Genomic DNA, 13,047 nt, shown 5'->3' on the forward strand with positions numbered 1-13,047 from the left:
GCAAGCCTCCTCCTCCTTCCTGCTTTCCTCCTACTTTACTCTTAGGTATTTATTGAGCAGCTACTGTATGCTGACTACTGCGCAGGGCATCAGAGATACAGCCATGAGCAGAAGTGCCATGATCTCTGTCCTCATGGAGCTCACTGTGGGGAAAGACAGACAAATGTAAAATGACAGCCACTCGGGGTTCCAGCAAAGACACAGTGATCAGATCTGGTGGAAAGACTCCTCTGGTAGTTGAGGAGAGTGGAGGGTGGAGGGGCCAAGACAGATACCCTGACCCCCAACCTAGACCAAGGAAGCTGATATCATGCCTCTGCTTGAATACTTCCAGGACGGGGAGCTCACTACCTATCAAGACCAATGATTACATCGTCCCTGGTTTTCATGTTCTTCAGTCATTCTTTTTAAAATTTATTTTATTTATTTATTTTTGGCTGTGTTGGGTCTTCGTTGCTGAGCGCAGGCTTTCTCTAGTTGCAGCAAGCGGGGGCTATTCTTCATTGCACTGCGCGTGCTTCTCATTGCAGTGGCTTCTCTTGCTGCAGAGCACAGGCTCTAGGTGCGTGGGCTTCAGTAGTTGTGGCACACGGGCTCAGTAGTTGTGGCTCGCGGGCTCTAGACTGCAGGCTCAGTAGTTGTGACGCATGGGCTTAGTTGCTCCGTGGCATGTGGGATCTTCCCGGGCCAGGGCTCTAACCCCTGTCCCCTGCATTGGCAGGCGGATTCTTAACCACTGCGCCACCAGGGAAGTCCAGTCATTCTTGATATGAAACGGAATCCAAATCATTTGTCATCCTGGCATATTCCCCCAAGATGCTTCAAAATGTGCGAAAATCCCCCTTAAAATGCGGGGGGAACACCCACCTCCTCTCTTCTGGATGCTATTCCTCTGTTAATACAGCCCCTTCCTGCCACAGCCCTTGTATGTTCATCCCACGGCACAGAGCCCAGGGCCCTGTATACAGCAGGTGCTCAGCAAGGGCCTGGTGACTCACTGATGTGACCTGAGATCCCAGGACTCAGCCCTGGAGGTGCTGGGTGTCAGCCCCCTTCCCACCTGTCTCCAGGTCCCTTTTCCAGGAAAGGCCCATGGCCAAATGTGCCACCCAGTGTGATTGCATTTGAGCCCCATGCTGGGCTGTGCATTTGGGTGAGCTTCCAGCCTGCCACAGTCCCTTCGCTGACCCCAGGTGTTGGCACGGAGGGCAGGGTGCAGGGACATGCCAGCTGGCAGGTCACAGTCTAGCCTGGGGTGCATGCCCGCCCTCTCCTGGTGCCGCCTTCCCATGGCTGATGGCCCTGTGAGCTTGCTGCTCTCTGCAGGGCAAGGGGGCGCCGCAGGCTTGGGGGCCTGGCTGGGCATTTTCGTGGGTGTCGTGGTTTGCAGGGCAGGCCTGCCGGGCACACCTGTGGCCTTCCCAGTCCCTGCCTGACATCAGTGCCCCCACCCCCGAAAGTCGGCCCTTCAGCCGGGGCCTGGCTGCCTGTGAGTGGGATGACGCCCCACAGTCTGCCAGGTGGCAGGGCCCAGGCTGGCCACAGGAAGTGCCCACCAGGGCCATCAGTCCCATCTGTGTGTGTGTTGGGTGGGTGGGGGCTAATGGCTGACGCCTGTGGGCCGAGTCCTCGGCCCTGCGGCCACCTGGGTTGACAGACTGCTTCCAGGCAGCTCCTGGGAAAGGTGGGCACCTGCTGCCCTCCAGAGGCCATAGTGGGTACTACACCCACAAGGCCCAGAAAGCAGGTGGGAGCGGCTGGGGGAGTCCGGGAGGGTCTTGGCTGGTGGGGAGACCCAGGCCCCGTGGGTTCCCGACGCCTTCCTATAAAACCTTCTTTCAGAACCTGGCTTGGTCACTGCAGAGTTAATCCCCACCCACTCCTCCAGCACCCTGAGTCTGGCTCTGCCCCCAAACTGGGAGGCTTTGGGGGCCATCTCTCCATCTCCAGCTGGCTCAGTGTGTGGTTGGGGACAGGTGACCCGGAGCACGTGGCTTGGCCTGTCTGGGGCTCTGTATGCTCAGCTGTGAAGTGGAGATTTGATGATGACGTGAACTAACCCGCAGTCCACGCTCAGGGCTGGCGGCTGCAAGGAAGCAGCTCCAGAGACCGAAGCCATCTGTGTGGGGAGAGGGAGGCAGGACTGGCCGCACGGCCCTCCTCCTCTTGCTCACCTGCCAGCAGGGGCGAGTCTGTGGAACTCTCCCACCCTGTGGCTGGGACCAAGGGCATGGGGGCCGGGTCAGCCCAGAGCAGATGGCCCTTTGGGGTGGCGCCCAGGCCCCTCCTTCCCTGCCTTGGGCCTCCAGCCTGGCTGTGGCCCTCACTGAGTGCCGAATGGTGCTGTGAGGTACACTTATTTGGAAATAGGGTCTTTGCAGATGTAATTTAGACAAGAGCATACCAGATTAGGCCAGACCCTAAATCCAATGGCCCTAAATCCAATAAAAAGAGGGAGATCTGGACGTACAGACAGAAGGAAGAGGGTCAGGTGTCGACGGAGACAGGTCGGAGTGATGCGTCTGCAGGCTCAGGACGCAGGGGATGCCGGCAGCCGCCAGAAGTCGGAAGAGGCAGGTAGAATCCCGTCCTAGAGCCTTAGAGAGAACATGACCCTGCTCACACTTTGATCTCAGACGTCCGGCCTCTAGAACTGGGAGAGGATGCATTTCTGTCATTTTAAGCCCCCGGTTCGTGGTCATTTGTTGCGGTGGCCCAGGAAGATAACCGACCGTCTCCTGTCTTGTCTTTCTTCAGGGCTCCTCTGCCTCTGATGAGCCTCCTGCTTTGCTGACTTGTTTCTGTCTTCTTCTCTGCCTGCTGGAAAGCACACTCCACGGGGTGGGGGACGGAGTGCATCTGCTCGCCCTCTCCCATGTGCAGGGGTGTGTCTGTGCCTGGCCTCACTGAGCACCGTCCAGCAGGCTGGGGGGAGGAGGCCAGGCGGCGCAGCCCAGGAGTCACCTACGTAGCCGGCCGGAGCTCACCCCGTACGTCCAGGCCTCCCCACTAGCCGGGGGAGATTTTCAGCTTTGAGAACTGAAAGGTAGAGGCCTTGCGAGGGTGGCTGCCATGTGGCCCTCCCTCCCCCTCCCCTATGGGAGCCTTGGCGGGGACATCACAGTCCCATCATGGGCTGGGGGCCTTAGCTCCCAGCGCCAGGGTCCCGGGGGTGGAGCCTGCACTGACTCCATGTAAGATGTGGGTCAGCGGCGTGCCTGGCCTGCCCAGCACTCATGAAAGGAGGGCCCTTCCCCCTCTGGGGTCCCTGACGGGAGAGGATGTGGATCCCTGATCCCATGGCTATCGGGATTTCCTACAAAGAAGCTGACTGTGGCTCCAGGGCTACCTATGGCCCAGGAGGTCTCGCTCTGAGTCTTCCAAGCTTTTGCTCAGCTGCTGGGCCACAGCCCAGAGAGGCAGTATCCTGAGGCCAGCAGCCCCCCAGGAGGCCTTTGGGTCTGACTGTTCCAGTGCCCAGGGCTGAGGACGAGCCAGGCTGCCAGGGATGAGTGGGCAGTGCCCGCTGCCCTCCCTTCCCTCCTGGGGCCGCAGGGAATGTGGGGGGTGGAGGGAACGGGCACAACAGCTCTCCTTTCTTCTCCGGCCCTGGCATCCGGCTGACCCATCCCTCACTGCAGGGTCCCACGGGTGCCCAGTCCAGCCGGCGGGCAGCTGGGAAAGGTCTCGCTGACCTCGGATGGTGCAGCGGCTGTGAGTGGGCCTGAGGACAGAGGCTCCTCTGTGCTGGGGGCCTGGAGTCCCAGGCCGGGTGGGGTCTGCAGAGGGGCACGGGGGCGGCTTGGGGGCCAGGGTGCCGAGCAGAGCTGGCTGTCTCTCTGGCCCATGGGGGTGGCTTTGCTGAGCAGGACGCTCAGTTCAGCGAGCACACGGTCACTCCTCTTGTGCCCCAGGTAGCAAATGGTTGTTACCTCCTGTTAAGCACCTACTGTGTGCTGGGCCCCCGCCTCACCTTGAATTCTTACAGAAATTCCCTAAGGTGTCAATGTCATCATCCCCATTTAATCCAGAGGTCAAGTGTTTGTGCTTTGTCACCTGGCTCGTGAGTGGCCCGGCCAAGATGAGAGCCCAGGTCTGTCTGACTCCAAAGCCCAGGGCCCCTCTCATAATTAGGGACATTCTCAGGTTTCCAAAGAGGTAAATAATTTTTTTAAATGCACGTATCTGCTCCAATTGAGAATTCAAAACATTCTAGACATTTTGGCGTGGATACATCTCCCACCATAATCAATAGAAATCTGGACAAAACGACTAGAAGCAACCATTTTAAGCTTTGGACAGCAGGTGGCTGAGAAGAGTGGGGGGAAAGGAGCCAATGAGCTGAGCCCCACGCCTGCCCAGCTTTCTTCTAAAAGGCAGAACCAAGCAGAGCACAGTGGCCTCACTGAGCTGAGGGGACAGAGATGGGGTTTGGGGAGGCCGAGGGGACTGGGACTTGTGGGCAGAGCCCTGGAGGGGAGGCAGTGATGCCGAGAAGGATCTCCAGCCGAGTCTGGTCAAATGCTATGCTGTGCATGTGTAGAGTGGGATCTGGGAAGCCAGGCAAAGAACAGCTCCTAGCATCCACATGGGCTGAGAGATGCTTGAAAGCCAACTACCAGGATGACAAGGCCTCGTGGACCCCATGGCATTGGATGGATATCAAAGAAGGCTACTTCTTGGGTGTAGGGTAAGCTAAGCCTGGGGTGAAGGCCCTTCTACACCTGACATGTCAGAGCTTTGAAACAAGACTCGCAGAGACCAGGCTGGCCTCCAAGTTGTTAACTGCCCTTTAGCACGAAACTCAAGATTCTTAAGAGAAGGCCAACAAGATCTAGGGTCTCAACAGTTTTGCATTTATAGCCTCCAGCACCCAATTAAACGTTACTAGACATGTGAGGAAGCAGGACCATGTGACCAAGCAGAAAAAGCAGCCAACAGAAAGAGACCCAGAAATTACATAGACAATGGAATTAGCAGATAAGCATTTAAAACAGATATTATGGTATTTAAAATGGATAACAAACAAGGACCTACTGTATAGCACAGGGAACTCTGCTCAATATTATGTAACAGCCTAAATGGGAAAAGAATTGAAAAAGAATAGATACGTATATGTGTATAACTGAATCACTTTGCTGTACACCTGAAACTATCCCAACAGTGTTAACCAACTATACTCCATATAAAATTAAAAGTTTAAAAAAAAACAGATTTTATAACTATTCAGAGGATATAAAAGGAGCCTTGACCATAATCAAAAGAGAAAGTGTAATACTGAATCAAATGACAATTCTAAAGACAAAAATATACAAGATATGAAAATTTAAAAATGTACTGGATGGAATTAACAGCAGATTAGACACTACAGAAGGAAAGATCAGGGAACTTGAAGACAGGACAACATATGCTATCCAAAGTAAAGCACAGAGAGAAAAAAGCCTGGGAAAAATAAGCAGAGACTTGCTGATCTGTGAACTGATATCAAGAAGTCTAACTGTATGTGTAATCAGAGGCCCAAAATGGTGAGGGGGAGAAGGTTTGTTAATTTAAAAAATAGCTGAAAAATTTTCCAATGGGATAAACCCTCAAGCCCACAGATCCAAGAGCCTCAATGATCTCAAAACAGCACAAATACAAAGAAAATCACACCAAGACACACAACAATCAAAGGGCTAAAAACCAATAATAGAAAATCTTGAGAATAAAGATGAGAATAACTGCTGATCCATATCAGAAACACTGCAAGCTGAGAACACTGGGACATCTTTAAAGTGACGAAGGAAAACAAAACTGTCAGCCAAGATGTCCATTTCTAGCAAAACATCTTTCAAGAATGAAAGTGAAATCAAGACATTTTAGGACAAAAGCTGGGAGAATTCATCACTAACAGACCTACACTACCATAAATGTCAAAGGAAGTTTTTTGGGCCATAAGAAAATGATAAGAAATATAAATTCAGGTCTGCACAAGGCATAGAAACCCACTGGAAATTGTAAATATGTGGATAAATATGACAGATTTTTTCTGTGTGTTTTTTTAAAGATTTTTTTTGATGTGGACCATTTTTAAAACATCTTTATTGAATTTGTTACAGTATTGCATCTGTTAATTTTTTTTTTTTTTTTTTTTGGCCCTGAGGCATGTGGGATCTTAGCTCCCTGACCAGGGATCAAACCCACACCCCATGCATTGGAAGGTGAAGTCTTAACGACTGGGCTGTCAGGGAAGTCCTTCTATGTGTTTTAAACAGATTCTTTTCAAGATAATAGACTATTTAAAGCAAAAATAATGACAGTGCACTATGGAGTTTTTAACATATGTAGAAGTAAAATATAATAAAAACCCAAAAGACAGGAAGAGAGCATAGAAATATACAGTTGTAAAGTTCATATATTTTACATGAAGTGATATACTGTCACTTGAAGATAGATACTGATAAACTGAAGATAAAGCCCAATCCAATATTTAATAATAAAAATCTCAGCCATATAGGAATAGAAGGAACTTGCTCATCCCAGTAAAGACCATCTACAGCAGACATCATACCTGATGGTGAAAAACTGAGACTTTCTCCTCCATCTCTGGAACGAGGCAAAGGTGTTCACTTTCACCACTGCTATTCAGTGTTGCTCCTGGACAGAGCAATGTGACAAGAAAAAGCAATAAAAGGCATACATTTTGGAAAGGAAGAAGTCTGTTTCTCTCTCTCTCTGTGTCTCTGTCTCTGTGTCTCTGTGTCTGTCTCTGTGTCTGTCTCTGTGTCTCTGTCTCTGTCTCTGTCTGTCTGTCTCTGTCTGTCTGTCTCTGTCTCTGTCTCTCTGTCTCTCCCCCATCCCCCCTCTGCCTCCCTTGCTTCCCAGAGGAAACCACTACTTTGAATTTGGTGTTTATCCAACTCATGCATGTTTTTGCTCTTTTCCTACACATGTGTGTCACCATAAATAGTCTACAATGTGTTTCCTTGAACTTCTAAACTCTGTAAATTGTAGCAGGCAGAAGGCCTGTACTCATGGGCTCCATGCTGGGTGGGTCCTGGCAGGGCTCGGGCAGCTGAGTGTTGGAGAGTGGGCCCACCCCAGATGCCTGCAGCAAGGCCAGGCTGGGGGCCCCGAGCTCGGCCTGGGCTCGGCCATAGGCCCCCTGCTCCTTCCATCCCCTGATCCCAGCCTGGACGCCATGGGGGAAGGGCTCCGCCAAGGGCAGGCTGGATGGCCTGGGGGCGGGCACCGTGGCGGTGGGGACCAGCCTCACCAGCCTGGGCAGAAAGCGCTTGAAGGTGCTCCAGGGCCTCCAAGACTTTGAACTTCGTGAAGGACCCTTTCCTCAAGGCGGGGGTGGGCGGGACACACTTTTTGAAAAATCATTGAATTGAGCTATAATGTACATAAAACAAGATTGCCCCTTTAACATGTACAATTAGATGAGTTTTCAACAAATGCATCGTTGCATAAACACGATCGATGGGGAACCCTACCTCACCCCAGGCGGCTTCCTCACGCCCGTGGCAGTCCAGCCGCCCTCCCCAGCCCCAGCCCCAGCCCCAGCCCCCGGCACTCACTGGCCGGCTCCTCCTTGCTCAGGGATCCTGGCGCCTGCAGCTTCCTCCACGGGCCCTGGTGGGGAACGCTGTCTGTGAGTTTTGTTGGGTGCATCAGCAGTGGCTCCTTTACTGAGGAGTGGAATTCCTTCCTTGGGTGCTCCACAGATGGTTTTCAGAGACAGACTATGCAGACGACGGCCGACCAGACATGAAAGAGGACTTAGACCTCTGCCCCACGATGGATGGGAAACAGCTCAGGCAGCTAAACCAGAAGCCCCAAACCAGTCGGCCAGATCAGCCAGGACCTGGTCAGGCCAGGCAGCTCAGTTTGGTCCCTGCTTCCAACTCAGGACCAGCCAGAGAAAGCCAGGTGTGACCCCAACCAATCCCGTGGGGCGTCCCTATTATAGTCAGTGTCTTCAGATCCCCCAGGCCCTCAGCGCCCATCAGGGCACACCCAGAACCCCCCCTGTCCACCATGAAGCTCCCCGACTCCTCTGCCCACCTTTGAGTCTCTGCCAGCGCAGGCCTGGCCACGTCAAGCTATGAGTAAATGGCCTTGGCCTCTTTTCATGGAGGGGGATCTTCCTTTATTTCCATGGTTTACATACTCACTCACCAGCAGATAAGCTTCGGGTTCTGTCCAGCTCAGGCTATGATGAATAAAGCTGCTGAGAACAGGGACGCACGGAGCTCTGTGTGACGGCATGTTTTCAGTTCACTGCCTTTTAGAGGCCGGTTCCTGCTCTGGATGGACTCTAAGGCCTGGTGGGCTCAGCAGTCTGGGGGCCCACAGCTGGATCCCAGGAGAGAAGAGCTGACCCCTCCCTTGGGGTTCTGGGTGGGCCCCAGGCCCTGTGCGGGGCCTCAGCTGGTGCCCGGGCTTCCCCATCCTGTAACCTTGGAAACCCCGCTTCCCTTTCCTGAATCGGGTGTGAGTTTGGGGGAGGATGTTGCCAGGCGTTGCTGAGCAAATGCTCTTCCCTTCCTGGGGACCGCAGTCCGGGCTGTGGCTGGAAGCCTCCTCCCACCCCAGCGTCCCCCTCTGAGCATATTCTTCTCCTGGGCACCTCTCTCTGGTCCCTTTGTCCCCACAAAATCCAGCCTGCATCTGGCCATTTTACCCTGAATTAGGACACTTCTCAATTTGGGGGAGACTTTTGCTGTCCCGAGACATAAAGTTAAGGATTCTCAGAATAGCTTCTCTGCAAATAACTGACAGTCTCACTTGGCCCAAAATGAATCTGAAGGGGAATTCAAAAGCATCGCTCTTCCCAGAAAACAGATTTCTCATTGACACATTTTTCTCCTGTTGATTTTTTTCCCCTTGTTTCCAAAATGGAGCTTTCGTCTCGATCCTTTGTGTCAGGAGCTGGGCTCCAGGGAGACCGAGTCTGCTTGTCGGCCTGTCCTGTGTATCTCTGCTCTCTTTTCCTCTAGGGTCTCCCTGACAATAGGGCTCTTATCAGACAGGCTCGTGTCCCGGGATACTCCTCTACCCTCAGCGGAATATGGAGAAAGGCTGCTGGGCTGAACAAAGATGCGAGGGCTGGTCCCCTACGGCCGCCCAGCTGGGAGCTCGGGGAGGGTGTGACGGGGTGTGCTGGAGACCAGCACTCAAGCTTTTGGAGGTGTGGCCATGCATCTGTTCTGTGATTTACATCATTTGTCCTCCGAGAACGGAAGTGCATTTCCCAAAGGGTCTCTGTGCCCGGAGCTCTGGGGCGAACCCCACACCTGAACATGGGCTTCAGATTGCAGGATGTCAGTCAAACCAGGGAGGAAATCACCTTGAAATGTTTCACTGATTCCCCCAACCCATCCCTCCCTGGGAACATGCACTTACTTGACTGTGTGAAGAAAGTAAAAAGGCTCAGTGCCCAGATTTAGGTCCAGGAGTCCTGTTCCAAGATCAACTGCAGTTCCTTCCCTTTGGCGGTTCCTGGCACTGCTGTTTAGGGACACGAGGTCTTTCTCCCTCCCGTTACCTCCTCAGAGTATGTTCAGACCCCTCCGGAGGCACTGGAGGTCCCAGAATCCATGTTGAGTGAGGGTCCTTACAGCAAACCATCCATCCATCCATCCATCATCCATCCATCCATCCATCCATCCATCCACCCATCCATCCATCCACACATCCATTCATCCGTCCCCGCATCCATCCATCCATCATCCATTCATTCCTTCATTTCTTTGTTCAAGCTGCCTTCTACTGAGTGTTTCAAGCCAGGCTTTGGGGATGGAGACATAAATCAGGTCACTTTCCATCTTCACAGTCCCCAAATCCAGTGCATGTAATAGTTTCTGACTCTGTGGACAGAGAGAGGCTAAGGGGCTCCTGCATGTTCTGGGAGCCTGAGATGTCATCTGTGGGGGAGACTCTGGACCCCAGGCACTTGAAAGCCATGGGGAGAAGGGAGATGCTGCCCGATTTCTGTTTGACATGAAATCTTGTTTTCTTCCTGCCTTAAGCGTCTGGGGGAGGACCATGGGCCATCGTGGCGTGGGTGGGTTGTTTTATCAGAGAGGCACCTCATCAGGCCTCTTTGGGTGAGGAGGGTGCCGCCCACCTCGATCCGTGCTCTGGGGAGGATCGGCCACTGGTGTGAGAGTGCTCGGAACCTGAGAACCATCTCCTGTGGCTTGAGTGGGTAAGGGTGGTGTGTAAAGGGGGGACAAGGAGCTTTGGGGATGGAGAGGAGGCCGGGACTGTGGGCCAGGGAAAAAGTTACCTGTGGGATTGCTCAGGTGAGTCAGCAGTGGAGGTCTTGCTTATGAGCAGGTGTCAGGCAACATAAATGTCACCTACGGAAGCCCCACCTGGAGATGCTGGAAGGCCAGCCACCGGTGTCGACTCTCCAGGGAAGCTGCCTTTGTCGTGATGATCCTCCACCACCCAAAACTCCCAGCCGACGGTTTTCCAGGCATGCCACCTCCGGCCTGGCACCCTCCAGGTGTGTCCACCTCCCGGTGTGTCCACCTCCAGGCAGGGCTGCCCCTGAACGTGCCTGCACTGGAGGAGTTGGGGGGTGTGGGGAGTCTGCCAGCAGGAGGTGGCAGTGGGGAGTCCGGGAGAAGTACAGGGACCCGGGCCAGGGTGGGGGCTATTTGTATGTGGCAGGCGAGGCTGGCCCAGAGGCTTCAGGCCTAGAAGACACCTGAGTGACACTAATTAACCTCTGTGTCACCAGAAAGTAGAGTGGAGACACCCGTGGGTGAGAGGGTTTGAGGACCCCCCCCCACCCAGGGTGGTCCCACAAGGCCTAATCCGGCACGGAGCATTCACCCTTTGTAGTTTAACAATTCAAGGCCTCTCGGTCAAAGCAGAATCAGGTTGGAGGGCCCCTGTGAAGAAGGTCTCCAAGAAGGAATACTCAGAAAGAGGGGTGCCCTGAGGGCTGGGCCGGCTCCCTCTGCAGCCTGGGCGTTTGCTCAGCCTCTGTCCTTCGGCTGCTGGCCTGTGGGGCAGGCTCAGGTCTTGTTTGGGGGCAGTGTGAGGGGGGCAGGCCCAGCTGCTGTGGAGGGCTGGCTGGAGCGGAGGTCCACCCTCAGGGGGGGGCAGATTTGGGGCTGGCCTTCCACGATGATCTCCTCCACCACCAACAGGCCCTGGGCAAGAGTTCACGGGGGTAGTCTCTGGGGTCAGGCACGCGTGAGGGTGGGCACACCAGGAGGGTGCCATGCCTGGAGGTGGGCCCACCTGGAGGAGGACACACCTGGAGACCACCACTCTCACTGCAAGGCCATCCAGGGTAGTTGGTGCCCTCTCTGAGCTTGTTCTTTTCTGGAAAACGGGAACAGCAAGGGGACCTGCCCTGGCGGTGGTGTCGGGAAGATGGCACAGGGGGGTCTCCATCAGGACTGGTGGAGAACCCCGCCACGCCCCATCTCTCAAGTCCGTCGTCCCCCGCCCTCCCCAGAGGGCTCTGTTCTCCCTGAATGAAGCATGAGGGCGCGGAGGCTTAGAAAAGCACACAGATTTATTGCATATCAATCTCATGTATAAATTCATTGTAGCATCGGAAAGATTACATTTGGTATACAGTCCTAGACTACAGCATCAACCTCAAAATCAGCTTCTCCTAGGCTTCATCTTAAAGACGTTTCTCTACACAAGTACATTTGTCTTTATCACAAGCATCAAAATGAAATCTGCAGAATCGCTCTCTGAATGATTCCTACACTTGGTGTCTTTTTTATTTCCTTCTCCCACAATGATTTCCGTATGAATTAAGAACTGCATCTTCCACGTGGGCAATTCGGGACTTCTAGTCTTGAGGACATAGACCCTAATCACATATTCAGTAAGTGCATCTATGGGATTTTCCTTTTTGTAAAAATTTCACGAACAGACACGATAATGACTGCTATACACGAGCCATGCACAGTTTACTTAGAACAGAAGCAATTTACAATCGGGGGACGTGGGACACACACCAGCCTCCTTCTCAATGGTTTTTTTAAAAAAACATTATATGAAAACCAGACATTTACATTTGATTTCTTTTTCAACATTATATAGCTCTAAAAGAAAAAAAAGAAACCGAATCTGTAATGTAACAATGGTGAAGGGTGACACGGATGCACAGGTTTGGAGTGTCACCAGCGTACACACACAGATGCTTTCAGTGCCGTATTCTGACACAGGGCTCAGCTTCCCTCGCCTGGAACAGAACAGAGGATGCAAAATGCACGGAAAGGAACCTTTAGGGTTACTTTGTTCACAAGTGAATTGCACATTTGGAAACTCAAGCTGCCTTTTCATTTCAACTTCTTTTGTTTTTTTCCAAAAGTGGTAATATGAATCAGTGACAGAAAAGAAATAAAACAAGAACACTGGAATGGCAGGAGAAAAGGATCGCTCCTTGGAATAACGCGAGGACGTCTTAGTCACAGTATCGCTCATTGCTACAGAGACACAGTTTCATGGCTTTTGAGACCCGGCTGACCTCCACCGACCAGGAGCAGCTGTATCTTCGCGTCCCCAGCCGGGAGGGGAGCGAGGTGCCCGGCTCCCTGTCCGTTCCCCTACCCCGGGCAGCAGTGCGGGGTGCTCTCCCGGGGGGTGCTGCCCCTCGCCCCTCCCCCAAGACAGCACAGTGAATACAGCTCAGTAGATTTCAGTCACTTGGCCGGGGGGGGCCGGGGCACAGGGGCTCCATAATCCAGTGCTTCGAGGCTTCGGGGCTAACACGAGGGATGTGTATTCAGGCAAGTGCTTTGTGAACTGAGGAAGCAGCCAGGACAGAGAAGGCCAAGGGCCCTCAGGGTTTCCAGGGCCAGTCAGGGTCTGGACACACTGGCTGCACGCTTGGCTTTGTGCAGGAAGGCGACGCCGGACGGGCAGTCTCTCAGGCTCACCCTGTCCACTCATCCAGGGTCCCAGGCCGGATGCAGGAACGCACGCCCCTGGGTTCAGATCGGGGGGCTTGTGGGTCCCACTCATGAAGGGCTGGCTGGCCAAAGCCCTGGGATCCTATCCGATGGTCCTGGGAATGAGAGG

This window comes from Mesoplodon bidens, assembly GCF_964165515.1.
Source record: "Mesoplodon bidens genome assembly, chromosome: 2".
Taxonomy (NCBI): domain Eukaryota; kingdom Metazoa; phylum Chordata; class Mammalia; order Artiodactyla; family Ziphiidae; genus Mesoplodon; species Mesoplodon bidens.